Consider the following 18,128-nt stretch of genomic DNA (forward strand, 5'->3'; position numbering starts at 1 on the left):
ATTCTCTTGCACAGATGTATCTTAATTTCTACATTCTTCAAGTTAACCATAATTCATATGAGTCATGAACTACTGCTTTGGTTGTCGACAGATAACACTTTAAACTCTTCTAGTTTTCCTTAAGCCGTCGGCAGGTTTTCCCAAAACCCAGTTACTGCAGAATATATAACAACATATTTTGCACGACATGTTTATAATTCCTCAATATGTTCCTCAGCATGTAAAGAGGCTTCGAGGCAGAATATATCTTTGAAGGTAATTAACACATTAAAATGTTGAACCACTCAAACATATGATTATTGGTATTTTTATATTTTGTTGAATCCAACTTTTCATTATTAAATAAACTCAGCAATTACTATCAACGTCCCTAAGAAAGAATATGTGCTGCTTTAAACTTCATTAACATAACTGAGAATTATTAGATATAAAGTTTCTTTTGCTTTATTTAAATATTTCTTTTAATAATAAATGCACAATGTCATTTAAATTTTTAACTCTGGGTAGCTTGTCAGCATCACGTATTGCTGTTGAAGGGACATTAATGGGGTTAATTAAAGAAATCAGCGATGTGCTAGATAGATTCTTAACATTCTTTTACAGTAAACTCATTTTGTGTAGTAATAAGCTTTGCCATTACAAATGAAATGCACCACCTGGCACAATTAGTGTTATGTTTCTTGTTTTTTAGTACACCTCAGAGCTGTAGTACAATATTATAATTTGCAATGTTAAAGCTCAAGTAAAATGCTAGGACTTGATTAAAAAAATGTCTTTCATAACAGGGTGTAGGATCATTTACTATATCATATACACTTCAGTTAGATGTCATGAACTTTTTAAAGACTGCACAGTGTTGGTAAAATTATGGCAAAAGTTTGTAATATATATATATAGCTAAAACTTTCAGGTAAGAGTACCTGACTCATGTAATCTAGTGAAAATTACAATATTATCTTAAAATATAAACTCAATACAATTAATCATGTATATGTATTAAACTATCCAAAGGTAAAATTGTAATAATAATATTTAGTCAAAGCATATAGATTATCCTTCTAACACACCAGGGGCAGATGGGAGGAAGTCTAAAAAAGTGGTCTATCCAGTGGGCCTGGCTTTATTAATTAACTTGAGAACAGCTCATGGCAGAATGAAAATAGCATTGTAGCCATTAAATTTGAGACAGTGATGATTCCAGTACAACAACTGTCAAACATACATATAGTAAATCTCTCAACTATGAAACGGATTACTAGGATTATCTCAATCTCTATCTCCCAAATTCCATTAAAGTCACTATAGAACAAATGAATAAGAATAAAAATCACAAAACCTCTGAAATCTAAAGATAAAAATAAGAACAGAACGGTATATCTCTAGATGTGTGCTAAATTAGAAACCCAATTCTCAAGCAGTGCTTTCAAAGCAAGCAGATGGACCCCTTTCAGGGGATGGCTGGAAAATGGGTGATTTTGCCTGCATTCTCTACCCTGAGCCCTGGGTGGCATAGCCATAGCCAGAAAAGTGCCAGTGTGCTCACTAATAACTGCTCATGTGTTTGCTATAGCTTGGTAGGTCTCTTAGTTGCAAGCCTCAGTGAAGCTGGGAGCTGGAAGTTCCTTCTCAATTATATGGCGCTATGCCTGGGATGGGACTTGTGGAAAGATGGAGTCTCAATCTTTTCCAGCCTATTTTGGTGTGAGTATTTTCTCATTTACCCATGTTTCCCCGGGAGTAGGGAGTTCAGGAGCTTCCTATATTGTCATCTCAGTCGAAACCTGAAAAGTTTTTTGATTGGACGACAGGCATTATATATTTTAAATTGTTAGTTACTGAATTCTGTTGTCTGACTTTTAACAGTGTTGGACTTGGTTCTGACAGGTTGTTGGATTGCATGAAAATCCTTTTGATCTGAGTGAGTCTAGAGGAGGAATCAGCACACTTTCTATGAAAGGGAAGCCAGTATCTATCTTAAGCTTGGCAGGCCACGTGGTCTCTATGTCAATTAATAAACTCTGTTGTTGTTACACAAAAACTTCCGCAAATCATATGTAAATGAATGGGAAAAGCTATGTTCCAGTAGAACTTTATATCCTGAATCAGGCAGTAGGTGAAATTCGGTCCTTAGTTTGCGGACACCTGGTCTTGAGTAACCTATTCTATAAAAGGAGTTCAGCCCAATTACTAAAGTATGACCTCTTTTGTACCTCTATTAAATGTCCCATGTATTTAATGAGGTTTCTTCATTTCGGTTGCTGGATTTCGGAAGGATCCATAGCCCTGTTTAAGATATAGCAATTGTTTGGCATACAGGTACTTGGCAATTTCTCTGAAATTTTTCTTTGTCACCACTCATGGAGTTGCACTCTACACATGCAGGTTAATATTCCACCAAGGACTCCAGAGGATCCTTATGCACATTTTCGGAGCTCTGACTCTCTGTAACGCCCTCCTAATTGGTTACCTGCTTCCGGTAATGCTAGCCACCTCACCTTCACGTTGCAAACTCCTCAAATCAAACGTATATCACAGGTCTTTTGAGTCTCCCTGCTCCAGGATTTAGAAATTGCCTGTAATCAGAAAGCCAGAGTGAGTAAGAGCATTTACTCCTTTCGTTTCTCTCAGCTAATAGTCTTGTGTTGACTGTTGTTCAATATCTGAAAACATATTTTTTTTTCTAATTTTCTAATTGTTCAGGGATGGAAGTAAGACCTTACCCAGAAGTATATGTCCTCTATCGAGTTTTTATGAGTTTTTATCAAAAACTCTCTACCTAAGCACATATTTTCCCTCTACTTTTGAAGTAACCTTACAGTTTCTATAGCAAAAAAAAAAAAAAAAAAAAAAAAAAAGAATGCTGTTATATGTTATATAGTAAGTTTATATGTTGCTTGTTTGGAGAATTAAAACCACAATTATGTAGAAAAAATTTAAAAGTTTAAAATTTCATTGAATATTTTGACTGGTTCTCTTAGGTAGAAAGGTGTTGAGCAGGAACATTGAAAATAAAAGTTGTTTCAACAGTGGCTTTAGCAGTTTTTGCCTTATCTAACTATTTTATATCTACATATTGTCATTTTCCCCTAAAACAGTTGATATTAACATTTTAGTCATTTTTAATTTTCTCTTTCTTCCTTTTCCATTTTCTTTTGCTGTATTTTGTGTTTTTGAATATTAAATAAGTACTTTTATTTTCACTTTCTTGAGAGAGAATGCTGGTGTATAATCATAAACCTGCTCTGGCAGTGTAATTAGTGATATAATCTCTCCATTAAGCAAGCTCTATTATCAAAGCAGAGAGAATTTAAGGACCTAGATACAACCATGGAGAGATGTTAACAATGTGATCATGGTTAAATTTCTGAAACATACTTTTATCTGATTTGAATATCCAAGTTTTCTCAGGGGTTTCCGGAGAAACAGATCACATAAAATAGATATCAATATCTATGTAGGTATTTACGCCTCTATCTATCCTTTTATCTATATATGTATATCTATTTCTTTATATCTATATTTACCTATCTATATCTATATCTCAATAGCTTTACCTGTATCTATATCTATATTTATATCTATATGGAGAGAGAGAGAGAGAGAGAGAGAGAGAGAGAGACTGTATTTGTTATCAGGAATTATAGAAGCTAGCAAGTCCAAAATTTGCAGTGTGGACCATTAGGCTCAAGACACAGGAGAGCCAGTGGTGCAGATAATGTCCAAAGGCAGTCTGCTAAAGAATTCCCTCCTGCTCAGGAAGGCTGATCTTTTTGTTCTATTAAGGTCTTGAACCGATTCGATGAGACCTACTAACATTATAGAAGGCAATCTGATTTACCCCAAATTCACCAATTAAAATGTTAATCTCATCCAAAAACACCTTCCAAGTTGACACATGAAATTAACCATCACAACAGCATTTGTATTAATCCCTTAGGCCTTATTAAAATACTGACAAAAAGATAAACAAATTACAATGAATATATTTGATAAACTAATGAAGTCATGCTTAGTTTATAGAATGTAATGAAGAGATGTGAGGAGGAGGAGATAGAGGTTGTAGAAAATGCATTAGAATGCATTTAATGTGAAACACTGAAGAATTTGAGATACAGGAAAACAGCATTTTTTTTTTTTGTATTCTATTATTAAATCTCTAGAGTGTCTGTTGTGCTAAAGTCTTTACATGCCAGTAGCACATAAGGACAGCGTGAAGACTCATGAGCACTAATGTTTTCAGAGACTTCAAGGATCATATGTGAAAACCCTACAATTAGTGTGGTGGTTAATTAGCAGTTTTAATCACACAAGGGGTAAGAGATTTTTCAACCTTAGCTTTTGGTGTAAACATTTCTAAAGAGAAAGCAATATTATTCACAACAATTATTGAATAATTAGACTTTGTTAGAGTTCTCGTTCTGCCTCCCAATCCACAGGAATTAGATTGATTTTTTTTTTTTGAACCTCTTTTATTGGTTGTCAGGCTACAGCCAAGGAATTAGTGTGTTTCTGACTTATTTGTGAGGAATTCTCCCTAGTTACCTTATTTTCTTTCATTTTCTTCTCCCAGGATACTTTGAATATGTGAAATTTCTAAGCTCCCTTGAGCTTTATCCCCACCCTCAAAACTTAATTTTTTTCTCCAGAGATTAGGAATATTTTGGGTCCATTATGTAATTACACTAGGTGAAACAGAGAATAAAGAAGCATAATTTGGTGCCTTTTATGTCAAAAACAGCACTCTTCCAAATACTCAAAGATAATAGAGCCACCTCCATTTTTACGAAGTTTAACACTCATTCAAAAACTCTTTTTAATCTATGAAAAAATAATAAAATGACTCTTAATTCTTTCAGAATAACCCGTAAAATATTCATACAGCTCTCATATTTTTATATCTGGAAACAATACAAAGACCTATGTAAACATTACAGTGAGTAGATGATGCTAGAATATCAACTAGGTCTATTTTAATTAATCATACATTTAAATGTGCACTTTCAGGCTTTGTATTTGAATCTATCCCACGACAATATGAAACATTTAGGTACGTGTTGTTGAACATTATGTGCAACTGTGTGATTATTCATGAACGTTTATATGAATCTTTCATTGCCCATCTAAATAAATGCCACATTGAGCATTCAATATGTTTGAATGTACAATCTCTCTCACACACACAACAAATAGTCTTTCTTCAAACCATAATGTTATACATTACCTTACTATGGGGTTTTTAATATCATATTGGAGTATGATTCTGCACGTATCATCTTTGGGATTTTGTGCTATGAGCCATGGGATGCTCTTATACAGTGATGCCTGAATCAATGGACCCGAGCTTTATTATCCTACTGCAAAGAGAAAGTAGAACAGAGGTGCTAACCACTTACATGACTGTCTCTTATTTTGATTGTTTCATTTAGACAATAAATCTCGGTGACATTAAAGGTGAACTGAAAGTTAAATATTGTGAAGAATCTCCAAAATTAACAGTGGGTTGCTTTAAAACAAAATCCTCTTAAAACTGCAGGTGGTATTTATTTGGTTTTCCCCTTTTTCCATTTTTCTTAATACCTATACAAATTGATTAAATAGCTCATTTTCTTCTAAAGCCTACAGAGATATTGGGCTTTGTGAAGTTAGCTTTTATAAGAGGTGTCAGAAATAAGCTGTCTTTTTGCTATAAAATTCTGAGTTTCTTGAAAAAAAAAAAGTTGTAATTCTCATGGAAATGTTAAATAACAACGCCCTAGCATGTATTACTTAAAATAGCCATCACGTGCATCATTGATGACGGTACAGAATAAACCTAATGAAACTGGAACCAACTTACTTTATACTTCCAGTTATAGTAGAAATGGGAAGTAAAAATTTTTCTAAAATCCTAATGAATGCAAAATCAAGGTGTGACTAACCAACAGTGTCAAACTTAATCACGCTGTAGTGGTTAATAGGATATGCCACCCAGACTCCCCCTACACTCATCTTTCCACCTTTTGGGAATTCCAGCAGCTGGAGTCCTTCCTAGAAATTTACAATAGCTGAAGAGAGTATCTATACTCAGGTCATGTCCCATCCAAAGTAGAAACCTACCCATTGTAAATATAGGAATGTAAAGTGATGGCTCCTTTTTCTGAATGCAAGACAACTCCTAAGGGCCGTCCAAACTCCAGTGCTTCCCAAGACACTATATGAGTTCATTATGTAACTGCACTGAAATTCAGCTTTTCTTTTTTGTACGATTCTGCTGTCTTTACTCCTACAAATGTTGTATTGAGGTTACTACCAAAACCACTTCACACATGCAAATCTACATCTCAGAGCCTGCTTTCCAGACATCTTGATTTAAAACAATTAGTGTTCACAGTAGTTTAAATAGGTTTTAATATGGGATATTGAAGCTGGATGCCCTGCCAGCCAGCTGGCAAAGAGGAAGGAATTAATTATAATAGCAGAAAGCCTTCCAGAGAACGTTGAATTGTCAGTCTTTACAACAAAGACTGCCAGTGAGAGATCTCTGCTTGTAAAGAGTGAGACTCTGAGGCTTGGGCTGGGGACATTTAGGTTGATTAATTCACAACCATTAACTCCATATATCTTGAATCCTCTGAGATTGAAGAAGAGGCCCACTCCTTCCTACTAAGGCAAGCATGCCTTCACTGCTTGAAAATGAAGCAGTGAGCTCTGCCTCACAAGGCATCATGAGTACCCCCCAGCACCAGGCTGTAGCATCCATTTATCCCTCAAGCTGGGGAAGTGCCAGGCATACTAAGGAAGATAGCGGACTATACCCCCAAGGGTTCCTGAGGTCACCTCTCAATAAATTTCTAGTTTGGTTCTTTATGACCTAGTCAATACACACTGAGAGGAGTTGGAAGAATATGATTGGGATTACATCCCAAGGGTCTTGTATCAAAAAAAGTAGAACAGGCGATTAGATAAGGACTCCCTAATTTATTAATAAGGGAGAACTATTCCAAGATAAAAGATTCCACACCTTGACAAAGACCTCAGAAAATGGTGCTGATACATTGTTTAGATGGTCCTTATAAACATGGAGAAAGTGATAGACTATAATAAGTAAAGTAGAAAGGTCAAAATGCCATGGCAAATATGGAAAAAGGGAATTTAAAAAATTCACAGAAGTTCTCAAGCTATTGGATGTATGAGTAAGGCCAGAAAACCCACAAGTTAACCATGTTCTAAAAGAGCCTGGAAGGTGCCCCATTTGCCAAAGCAATAGTAATGCACTGGTAAGGGAAACACCATCATCCTTAGCTCACTTGTAGCTGTCCTCTATTGGTAGGGCTCATGGTAATCAAGGCTGTACAGAACTGTGTTCTCTGATTGTAAGAAGGATGATAGAATCTTGAACATATAGAGGCCAAAGGCAGCATCTAACCATCAGAAGCAAAGTGGGTGCAACATTATAATGAGTGGCAAAATTAGAATGGCTGTCATAGGAACCTACTCAGAGAGTTATAGAAGTGGTTAATAGAACACATCAGCTTTGGGCAGCTGACAAAGATATTTCTCCATCTGTGTAATCAAAAAAAAAAATTAAATATCAATGATCAGAAGCTGAGGGCAGCCACTTCAACAAGATGTCATGATTTCTAATCCAACTTTCTGAATTTCAGCGAGTTTTCATGCCCGGATCCCACTGAGAAAAAAAACGGAGGGAGGGAGGCAGGTTACTAGACCCTGGTATGTATAGAAGGAGTACTTAACCATGGGAAGTTAAATTATCATTCAATCCGAATGGCCAATCGTGAGGTTAGTTCTGTCAGATCCTTCAAGTCATAAGCAAGGCATGCTTAGTAGCTATACATTGTAACATGGAAATAGTACATATAAGATCAGGAATGTACAGGGCCAGATGGAACATATAAGGAGTAGGAAAAAACGGTCTAGAATTTCATTATATCCACGACCCTTATACCAGCCAGCACCACTGTCTGCATTTGTGACCATATAGCGGCTTGTTTTGTGTAGCTTATGAAGGAGGAAAGAAGTTGAGCTTAATCTGCTGCTGAACTACAATCCCTCTCAGGAGTAGTCCTGAAAGGTAACAGTGATAAAAAATCCTGTACATGGTAGAGCTTCAGTTTTAAAACCAACTGCTTTTGCAGAGGTGATAATTTATCTCATTGTCCTTTCTTTTTGAAGTTTCTCTTGACTAATAGTCCAGCAAGAATCATATAAAATATGTTCAAGATGTACTACAGGGCGGAAGTGGGTTAGAATAGTACAAGGGGTGGACTGCAGTGAATATTGTGTCACACAAGCCAGAAACTCAACTTCAGAAATGTTGATAGATAATGGTTCTCAGCTGAGTCCTTCTCTATGCATTGCTTTTAGTTAACAAGAGCTGCCTTGCTCTACCCTAGAGCAACTCACATCTCATAACCACTGGTCCGTGCCTTAAGGCTGGGTGACACTGATTGTCCTTCCCAGATTCAGAGCTCCTTAATGGATAGAGTGAGGCCTTTGTTAAGATTGAGTCACAGTTCACCTTCTCTCTGCCCAAACTTATCACTCCAACACGAATATTGAAAATTTTCTACATTCAAGTCTTCATTCCAGAGTGTGTTTCTTGTACCAAATAATATGTACACTTAAGGAAAATCTGAAATCTTTACTGACTACACAGTTATACCTTGGGGATATTGCGGGTTCAGTTCCAGACTGCTGCAATCAAGTGAGTATCACTATCAAATGAGTCATAATCTTTTTATTGGGGAGGGTCTTGCCTTTAATCTATGAAAAACACAACATCTTTGAAGTGTAATAAAACAAAGTACACCTGTGTTAACATGCCAAATAACTTAAGTTCAGCCAAGCACCCCAGCCTTAATGGGCAAGAGGATAATCCAAACGTGTGTATATAAATCCAAGAAGGCCTGGAATTTTCTAATACAGTATTAAGAAAGAGGAACTGAAGCTGGAGTTTTGATCCAACATAAAGTCACTGTCTCTAGCAATCTCTGCTGGACACCTGAAGTACTTTACTTGAGATGAAGCATGGTGGCTATAATTGAACATTAAAAGGAGAGTTCTGGCACAATAGAGTATTTGATAGATATTTACAGTGCTCTAGAATAAGCCATCCTTATGCTGAGATGAATAAACAAGCTATTAGCTTCAAAAGATTGATAATGTGAGTCTGCCTTTTTACAATGAGAACTTGTGAAGTAATGATAAAATCATATATCTATCTGAGCCAGTAAATTTGGTGGCCAGACATTGGATCATGAAAAATTACCATAGAAGAATTGCTACTTTGTAAGGGTTTTAGGAACATGGACTAACTAACCTTTTCTTCTACCAGCACTTTTCCCATCACTTCACCTGTTTTTAGTTTCTGTGATTTTTAGAGAAATATTCTTGACATTTATGCTGTCTTTAAATCTCCTACCCCTTTGGACCCTGCAGATTTCTAGCCATAGCAGATACCTGTCTGTCTGCCCAGTGTGGATTTATCTCCTGAGTATGCTCTTAATCATTGATCTATTATAACTTTATATCTTGTGAGAGGTACCAGTGCTATCTTCCAGTGGTAGGCCTTATTTTTGCCATTAAATTTTTTCTCTCTTCTCTTCCTAGTAAAGGCTTCACCAGTCTCACTCATGCACGAGGCATAAAGAGCCCTCCTGAAGCTGATGCTATCTTACTGTCTCATTGATTTGGGGCTTGGCCACAATACAAGCTTTAGCCAAAGAAATGTGAAGAAGCATACAGAAATATCTGAAAAAAAAAAATTTTAGGAGGTGTCAAGAGTTTCTGCCAGCTCTGTTTTTGAGTGTCCCAAACAAGGCCCCCTTCTGGAGTCTGGAATCTGGAATTCCAGAAGAATGCGAATGATGTGTGGAGCAGACCCACTGAAGCTGACCCACAGCCACTGACATCTATCATGAACAAGAGGTAAACGTGTTTTGTTGCAAGCCACTGTGATTTGCGGGGTTGTTTTTAATTAATAAAGCTAATGATATTCATTTGCTGGATTAGGAAATAATCAAACCAAAATATCTTACAGCAAATTCAAGTTGCAAATTTGAACCCATTTTAGATGACGTGTCAAATATGAGTGATAAATACACTGGCTAAACAAAAGTAAAAATAAGATTAAAATTATTTCAAATTCACATAAATACAGAATTAAAACTTTTAAGAAGGCATCTGTAATCCAGAGGTGCTGAAACACATAATTTCTTTGTCTTTTAGTTGTAATAATTTAAGATTAAGCTAAATAATCTTCTCAAATGATCACTTTTGAGTATTTGAGGAGAGATCTCTGCTTCTCCAGTAAGCCCTTATAAAGTAAAGGCTGTTTTTCCTTGACATGTCATGAGAGTAATGATCAGGAACGAGAAAGATATTCTTTTGGGTTCCCATTACATATACAAAACATTTCTCCATCTCCTTTGGATCTCATGCCATCAATGGTATCTCCGTCTGTCTTCCCTCATGCTGTCATCTGTAGACCACCTATTCATTCCCAGTAATTAAAGTTTTGCCCAACTCACATAATCCATATTTACTTCTGTCCATAATGCTTAATGACTTCAACTAATCATGTGGACAATGCCATTCCAAAACTCCAGTCTCTTTCCATTCCTTGTCTTTCTCAAATCTGACAAAATTCAGTTTCACCTCAATTTAGTCTTTCGTTAGTCTCAAATTCCCATAGAAATTTTGTATTTTGTACCGCTATTAACTTATTTTGGTCTGAAATCCAAGTTATAAGTATTTCATTCTCTATGTACCATTTATTACCTTTTCTATTTACTTTCTCTGGTAACCCCTTAAAATTGCTTCATTATATTGAGAATTCTTCCTGTTTGGTTGTATACATGTGTCCCCTTCTGTTTTCACTTCTCTTTTTACCATTTTAGATTAGGTGGTTCATCATTATTTTCATGAGTTTTTAAATCACTTTCAATTTTGTTTTCTCTCTCTCTCCCATACTTGTTTGAAAAAACTTCAGCCCTGATTGAACTCAAGTATATACATTCTGTGTCTAAAACCTCTATAATTTGACTCAAATGGAAATACTTATATAATCATGCTGACAAGTCTCTGTTTTAATTCACAAGCTCAAGCCTCAAATAGACAAGTAGCATTGCTTAAAAATAATATTACATGTCCTAAATAATTTTGCTTTTCTAGGCTTTGATATAAATATTTTAGAAATTTGCTTTCAACAAATATCTTCTTACGCAGTTCTCTAGTTTGCTTAATTGATTATGCACAATATAATGACTTTTATTGTATTCTTTACTTCCCAATATTTTTGCCTAGCTGTCTTTTACTTCCCGGTCTTTGCTTTGCACTTGCCATTGCCTCAGCTTATAATGCTTTTGTCCAGTTCTGTGCCTTGCTAGCTCCCTCTTATTCTGCAAGTCTTGCTTCAGATGTCGCCTCCTCAGAGAGCCCTTCCCTGACCATCTTATTCAAACAACTCCTTTATCACCCTCCATTATACTGTCTTGTTGAGTCCTTCACAGCACTAATCACAATATGTAATTATTTCAATTTTTTTATTTTATATATTTCTATATCTGGAAATTAAACTCCTCAAGAGAAGGACATTTGTTTGTTTTCTATTCTGCTGAAACTTTAGTACCAAGTATATTGTCTGGTAAACAGTATGTACACAAGAAATATTTTTTGGCTCAAGAAATATTAATGAATAAATGAATGAATACCATATGCAAATCCCTAGATAACTCTTCATTTTATTTTTTAATCTGTACAATGAAAAGGTGATAGTACATGGTTTCCAAAGTCTCCTGTGGGATTTTAGTCCCATCTTTAACTTCTGGACTATAAGTTGTGAATAGCTGTACTATGGGATTGAGTGAGTACTTGACTCAACTGGTACTTTGAAGTGTCTTTTCGCACTTGGTCTACCATTTGTCATTAGAGAACTGATGATATAAGACTAGTTTTGATACTTCTTATATGTGACTTCATCTTCAAAGAGATCTTAATATCCATGGACAAGAATTGTCAACAGCCCAAACTCCCATACTCCCCTCAACAGACGTGACAGGTTATCTGCAATACCAAGGATAAACATCAAAAATCTTCATGGGTAATAGGTTAGTCTTCACTGGAATTCTACACATCAGAAATATTGTAATAATTCGTTCACTCTTGAGAATTCCCTATTGCTTAAAAAAATATTTACTCCTGTGTAAAAAAGATTATAAGTGGGCACACTGTATCTACTTCTTCATGTCTCTATCTAACACATGTGGTCAAAAGATAAATAGTTCTGCATTTAGTTCACACAAGAGCGTTTAAAATCCCCCGCTATTTTAGATCTTCCCAATAGAATTTAAAAATGTATTTCTTTGTTTTCCTAATAATAGGAGCACGATTGTAACAATATAAACTCATAATTTACAGAAGTTGTGACTTTGAGAGTGTGTGTTTAGCCACTGTACTTATGTTAGCCATAGGTATTTACATAAAGTTTTCTGGTGGAATGTGGAGAAATATGATTTTTGTAATGCAGAAGATAAATCAATTATTTATATTATAAGTCACAGGTCAAATGTGAATTAGACTCATTATTTTTCCTTTATTCCCACAGGCTCCCTCCAATAAGTGTTTATTGATTCATTTTGCCACAGTAACTTTCTCCTGTTGACAGATTAAGCATCTCTAGACATGACATTCAAAACTTTGGTTCATAAGGGCTTTTTAAAGTTATTTTCTCAATAAAAGCTGACATCATCAAAATTTCAATACAGTAAAATTTAAAAATTACAGCCCTAAAGAATAAAATCCCTAGATCATGACACAGAAAATTGCCTTGTAAGTGACCACTATTTAATAGGAGAGCAGTTTGGGGTAATAATAGTTACTAATGGTTACTCTCTTCCTACCAGACAGTTCATCCCATCACCATTGAGTATGGAAGCACAGCAAGAGCAAAACACAGAAAATAATTTCACTGGGCAATAAGGTAGGACATCTAGAACTTCCCAAAACATGTGAGGGAGAGTGTATATGTTTGTTTCAGGGGTCTCTGCAGCAGGAAATAATACAGCAAGACCCGAGATTACAGAACTAAAGGGGATAGGTATTTTAAACAATCAAAATGTAGACTACAAGCAATAGAAGTCCTCATTCAAAATTGGAGTATATTTGACTAGCAGTAGTTAAAAGATGTCTCATACATTTCAAATGGATATTACAAATTGAAGAATATTTGACTAACAGTGCATAAGAACTATCTCTTCTAAACATATTCATGTTTAAATAGAGGTCAAGTAATAAATGTAAACAATAATGTAAATGTCATGCATTAGATAATGAGGAAAAACTGAGAATGGCAATGATGGGGCTTTTCCTGTTGTTTCATAAATTATACTAGATTTATAATTGTATAATGTACCTACAGTCAAAATCATCCTTCTGTTGTAAGCTTATTAGTTTGCTTATTATGGATTAAAAAAAAAAACCTGAAAGTAACAGAAGTACTATAAATATACATGCAAAAAAAAAAATCGGTGAAACTTTTATGATATTTACATGGCAAAATGAATTAATTTAGAATAAATTTTTTAAAACTAGTTATTTTGTATTAAAAAAAAAAGAGAGAGTGAGCTGCCTAGTTGAATATTCTCATTAATATGCTTCTTTTTTTTTCCTGATCATTGGTTCATAGGTAAAAGGCTTTGCATGAATAATTCTCACTATATTGTAAGATCATTGACAAAAACTCGAACCAATCCATCTGCGATGACTTTATGTACCCACTTGATTAGTCCATGGTATCCAGATATTTGTTAAACACCAATCTAGAAGTTACTGTGGAAGTATTTTTAGATGAGAAGGAACATTTAAACCAATAAACTATGAGTAAAGTAAATTATCCTTCATAATGTGAGTGGGCCTCATTCCATAAGCTGAAGGCCTTAAGAAAAAGAGAGATTTAAGTTCCCAAAGGAAGAGGGATTTCTGCCTCCGGATATCCTCAGACTTGAGCTGCAACATTAACTCTTATCTTCCCAGGTCTGCAGGCTACCATCTCACCCTGGAAAATTGGAATGACCCAGCCTCCAAAGTCACACAGTCAATTCCTTAAAATAAATCTTTTCTCTCTGTACGTACACACATCTTATTAATTTTGTTTTTCTGGAGATTCTTGACTAATAATACCAACATTTTCATTATAAAACTGTTATGAGTACTAGCAAGGAACAACTGAAACTTGAAATGAAAAAAAAAATACCATTTATTTTAACATTCAAAAAAGTAAAAAACTTAGATATAAATCTAACTCAACTTGTACAAGATCTGTATGATGAAAACTAACCAATTCTTATTTTTTAAAAAAAATCAAAGCATAACTAAGTAAATGAAGAGATAATCAATGTCCATGGATAGGAAGACTCAATATTGTCAAGATGTCAGTTCTTTCCAACTTGATCTACAGATTTAGCACAATTCCGATCAAAATCTCAGCAAGTTATTTTGAGGATATTGACAAATTTATTCTAAAGGGTGTGTTGAGAGGCAAAAGATGCAAAATAGCCAACACGATATTGAAGGAAAACAAAGTCTGAGGACTGAAACTACCAGACTTCAAGACATACTATAAAGCTACAGTAATCAAGACAATGTATTATCTGTGAAAGAATAGAAACACAGAAGTATAATCAACTAATCTATGACAAAGGACTAATGGCAGCGCAATGCAGAAAAGATAGTCTTTTTAACAAATGATTCATAAACAACTAGACAGCCACAAGCAAAAAAAAAAAAAAAAAAAAATCTAGACATACACCTTCACCGTTCACAAAAATTAACTCAAAATAGATAGTAGACCTAAATATAAAATGCAAAATTATAAAAGTCCCAGAAGATAACATGAAAAAATATAAATGACCTTGAGTTTGACAATGACTTTTTAGATTTAGCATCAAAGATATGATGAATATAAGAATAATTGATAAGCTAGACTTAATTACATTAAACATATTTGCTCTGTGAAACATACTGTCAAGAGGATGAGAAGATAAGCTGTGGACTGGAAGAAAATATTTATGAAATATGTGATCAATGACTTTTATTCCAAATATACAAAGAACTTTTAAACTCAACAGTAAGAAAATGAGAAAATGAAAAAAAAAAAACTGATTTAAAACTGGGCAAAAGATCTGAACAGATATCACACCAAGAAGATATACAGATGGCAAATAAGCATATGAAAAGATGTTCCATGCCACATGTCATCATGAAAATGCAAATTAAAACAAATAACAAAAATCATTTAACTCCTATTAAAATGGTCAAAATACAAAATACTGAAAATATCAAATGCTGCTGAGGATGTGGAGCAAAATGAATTCTCATTCTTTGCTGGTGGAATGTAAAAAAACAACCACTTAGAAGACAATTCAAGTTTTTTACAAAGCCAACCATAGTCTTACTACCAATCCTACCAGAAGTTACACTTTTTGGTATTTACCCAAATGAGTTGAAAACTTATGTTCAAACAAAAAAAAACCTGCATGTGGATGTTTATAGTAATTTTATGATTGCCACAACTTAGAAGTAACCAAGAGGCCCTTCAGTAGGCATTTGGATAAATACTGTGGTATATACAGACCATGGAATATTATTCAGTGTCGGAAAAAAACGAGCTTTTAAGGCATGAAAAAATATGAAGGAATCTTTAAAGCATATTACTAAGTAAAAGAAGCCAATATAAAAGGGCTAAATACTGTAGAATTTCAAGTATTTGACTTCTGAAAAAGGCAAAACTATGGAGACATTACAGATCAATGTTCACTACGGGTTGGTGGGGAGGGAGGGATGAATAAGATGAGCACAGATGATTTTCAGTGCAGTGAAACTACTCCTTATGACACTATAACGGGGAATATGTCATTACACATCTGTCAGAGCTCATAGAATATACCATATCAAGAGTGAAGGCTAATGTAAACTATGGACGGTGGGTGACAATGATACGTCAAGGCAGTTTCACTGATTATAACAAATGTACTATTCTGGTATGGGATGTTGATTGTGAGGGAGGCTGTGGATATTCAGAGGTGAGGATTTATGAGAAGTCTCTGTACTTTCTGTTCAATATTGCTGTAAACCTAAAACTTCTCTAAAAAATAGTCTATTAAAAACTGTCATGGACCATTAAAAAACCCACTGAGACTCCAACTGTCTATCCATATATCTCAAGCTAAAGTTGAGGGCACAGCCAGCAATTAAGATATGATTTACATTAAGTTAAAGATAAAGTAGCATTTTAAAAGCAGCTGCCATTACTTGCATTATTTATTTGCAGGGTACTGTGTAATTGCAGAATTGTGCTGAATAAATATAAATGTGTTCTCTTTATTGAAGAGCTTACAGTCCAAAGATAGAATGGAAATTTAGAAACAACTTTAATTTCTCAGGATCACCAAAATGACATTCTAATGAAAGGCAATGAGTCCAAAGGACCCTTGTGTGGATAAGACTTCTTACCTAATATTTATATTTATTGTTCTTGTACCTAATTGCATATTGAGAAGAACCAGACAGTCCTCGATTTGGCTCAAGTGTTGGCCTGTATGTTTTTTATTAACTTGGCAAATTGTTATAGATCTAAAAATATCAAACAGATGACACTAAAATACACTCTAAACACTGAATTGTTCAAATTTGAGATGGGGAATCTCTTGAGTGTCACTGAACTATTATCAGTCATTTAAAAGGGTTCACCTCAATTTAAAGGTGTTATGCTTAACGAATTTAGAAACAGCCACATTATACAATTGGGAAGTTCACTTCTTCCCTTTTAGGTGTTAAAATGTCTTATGTGTTTCCAGAACTAGATCTTAGTGTGCTTTCATTTTGCCGTTGGTGGGTTTGTTCTGTTCTGTTTAGGCCAGATGAACAGTTTCCCCTAATTTAACTTAAAGCTTAATACAGGAATTAACCCCATTTTTCTCTTGAAGATTTTCTTATGGCAACTTTCCCATTAAAAGAGACAGTTTGACATTGTCGAGCTGTAGAATATTAGATCATCCTGAAACTTTTGCCCCATTACTCTTATTTCTCACTTCCTGTTATAATAGTACTTGAGCTACTTCAAAGTTCCCCAAAGCACCACCATTTTATTCCTCTTTGAAGTCACACATCCTCTGCTTGTGATGTTCTGTCCTGCCTCTGCCTGCCTCTCTGAAGCTTTGCAAACCCCAGTTTGTGTGCCCTCCCCCCAGGAAGTTCAGCTTCCTTGCTCCCAAAGACTTAAACACTTCCTCTGTTTCTTCTCAGTAACTTACCCCAGATCCAGGTAGATGCTTCCAATGCTGCTGTTAGTTTGTGGTGCCATATCACAGCTATTTCTCCTACAATCTACTCCCTCTCTCCTAGTGAGTGAATTTGAGTCTGGCTAGATGCTATATTTTATTCACGGCTGTGTTTCCATGCCCTCAAATTGCCTGACCTATAGTAATTGCTCAAGAAATACTGGCTAAATTTAATTAAGTAATGCATATGACTGCATCACCATCAGCAAGTGGTGTTTTATTTAAAACCCCCAAAATATGTGTTTATTATTTAAAAATCAAAAGACAACCTGGAGAATTTAGCATCCTAACCATGCATTGTCCACCTCTTCCCTGTCCAGGTTCCCTTTTAACTTAAATAAGCTGTTTTGTTCTTGCACTTTCTGCAAGTTGAGAAGTCAGTGTGATAGAGATGCATTAAAGGAAGTGAGATTTGCCTAGACATCAATAAACTTGAAAGGCTCCCAGTGGGCCACTTGTTGTGTCAATAAAGGCTCATCATTACTTGCTCCTTTGAGCATTTTAGACTCAACCCCTTAGTTCGCCCTGCTGTGAATACAAGGCTTCAGGACTGAGAAGTTTTTAACTTCCTAAACCTTAGGCGAAGAATATTAAACATTGGCGGGGACCTCGATTTTTTTTAAGCAAGGGAGCCGGCTGTTATCGTTATTTTAAGCTGTCAAGGGACTAGTAACTCAGAACTCCCTTTTTTAGACCCCTCCAGCGAAGAATTAGTGGTGGGCCTCACCATTTCCGGGCTTGTGTGGGTGTAAACCCCAGGGGCCAAGAAGGGATGAAGGGTGGAGCCACTGC

Source organism: Rousettus aegyptiacus, unplaced genomic scaffold (genome assembly GCF_014176215.1).
Source record: "Rousettus aegyptiacus isolate mRouAeg1 unplaced genomic scaffold, mRouAeg1.p scaffold_m13_p_8, whole genome shotgun sequence".
Classification (NCBI taxonomy): Eukaryota; Metazoa; Chordata; class Mammalia; order Chiroptera; family Pteropodidae; genus Rousettus; species Rousettus aegyptiacus.